Below are 2,281 nucleotides of genomic sequence, written 5' to 3'. Positions count from 1 at the left end.
TATCTTGGATCTTGTCTTACTTTTTTTTTTTAATCAATCAGATCACCTGAGTAGGAGACTGAGAAACTGGCCAAAATACTTCACGTAATATGATCAGTCTCCTCATCTGTAAAATGAGGGACTTTGCTGAAAGCATCTCTGAGTTCTGTTCCTGCTCCGCTGTACATTGGTGCTGATTGTAGATGGGCAGGCATTCACACACTCCTTGCGGAATCAATGTAAAGCCACCAGGTCTCATCCCAAGCTGACAGATGGATTGGGACCCACAGCCAAGAGAGTACAACCATATTTAATGTGAAACTTTGGGGAATAGATGACTGGGAGTAACTGAAGTTTCTGGCAATGTAAAATGACTCCTTTTTTCCCTCAAAGCTCATTAGAGAGATTTTAATATGAAGTTTCATCCTGCCTAAGCATTACGTAAAGATTTTATCTGACTTTTATAACTTATTTCTCACCTAGTCTGAAAGCTCCAGGGCCACTTACCCTCTTCCTTTGCATCAGTGTTGAAAAATAATGTGCAAGCATATGACATTTTCTGTGGCATCCTGGATAAGGCACAGATTTTACCCCAAAGCAATCCAGGCTGAGAATCTTTTCTCTCCACTGTCCCACAGAGACACAGACACACACACAGCACTGTAAATATAAAACTTGGTCTGGAGTCGGAGGATTTGCAAGCAGAAAAGGAGCAGGACACCCAGGATAATCTAATTCAGGTGGAAACGTGCCCAGGTCAGGCACAGCTGAGCTGCATGCAATAGGGGGAGCTTCCAGCAAAGGGACTGTCAGGATGCCCTACATATTTACAGACAGGAGGCAGTGCTGGCCCTGGCCAGTTAACGACGTATCAGGCCAGCTTCCAGGGTGAGGAAGCTGCTTTGTGAGGACAGGGAATTCAGAGCTCTAACTCTTGTCAAAGGTGCTCCTTGGTGCCAATCCAGCACCAACAGGAACTCACAATTGAGGTGTGGTGTAAGAAACTGCTTTCAGTGCAGAACAGCTCAATGGTGGTACAGCAAGGCTGTGAAAACAGCAGAGCTGTGAGGCAGCCCCAGGGCCAGGTAGCCCTGGGGCCCTGCCCCTCTTGAGCTGGGCAGCTCTGCTCTGCTCTCCTCCACACTGGTCTACTCAGCTCTGCTCCAGTCCACTCTGTACCCGTCTGCCTCTCTCTGCTACTGCACAGGTCATTTTTCTTCTGCTCCAGTGAGATTTCTCCAGTATTTCAGTGTAACCTAGGAAACACTGTTGTCTTCAGTGGAGAGGGAAAGTGTGCTCTCCCAGCCAGAGTGGGGATAACATTTATAGACAGAAGTCCCCACCCCTGAACCCTGATTGGTCCACTTTCATACAAATGAGGACTCCAAATGCTTGCATTTTGATTGGTCCAAAAAGTTTGGCCTTATTAGTCAGAAGGGAGCTGCTCTGATGGTTAGTGAAGATGTTGATGGTATAAAGCTGCACTGATTTAAGTGGATGGGGAAGCCTCAGGCCTACTGGTTGAAACAAGATTCTAGGAACTCCTCAAGGCTGAGCTCAGACGGTAGAAACACAGTATAGAAAGGCAGTGCAGTGCAGGAGGCAGGCAGCTTAGTGTAGGCTTCACCCTCAAGTGTGGTTTGCATGAGAGGCCCCTGTCTAGAAATGCCTGCTAGGCCCCGTTTTGGGTGGTTGTTGTTGTTTACTTTAAGCCCGGTTCAGACACCAGGAGACCTTAGTAGGTAGGCGTCTTCATTCTCAGGTTCATTCTGGTGTCAAGCTCTTCTCCCCTTCAGCTAAATCCAGCCTACATAGTCAGCCTGTTGTTCATAAACTCCCGAGGGAAAGGGGAGGTCATTGGTAGTGAGGACATACCGGGGAATTTGAATTTCTTCTCTTTTCAACCTTCACTGTTACTTTGAGCAAGACATTTAACCTGGCAAGCCTCCCTTTTCTTCCTCTAAAACATGGTTATGATGGTAAAAACTTCACTCAGTGGTGGTGAGAATAAAATTACAGCGTAGCATGGGACACAATAGGGTGCAAAGAAGATGTAGTTTTATCCCCGTACCCCCACCCCCAAAGTACCGCTTTCTGCCTCTGAATGAATTTCCACAGGGTCCCTCACTTTTCTGGTTGCTCTTAGGTAACAAACATTCTGCTTGTGTTTGTCACTCCCAAGAAGCCTCAATGTGGTCATTGCAATTTGCAGGAATTTACAGCCTAATAAGTATACACTTTACAGAACTCTATAAATTAGCTAATTTAGTTTCCTGTTCCACCCAGTTTTAGAGTTGAAAGG

This window comes from Desmodus rotundus, chromosome 3, assembly GCF_022682495.2.
Source record: "Desmodus rotundus isolate HL8 chromosome 3, HLdesRot8A.1, whole genome shotgun sequence".
NCBI lineage: Eukaryota > Metazoa > Chordata > Mammalia > Chiroptera > Phyllostomidae > Desmodus > Desmodus rotundus.
The sequence above is the reverse complement of the archived record's forward strand: the minus strand, read 5'-3'. Positions refer to the sequence as shown.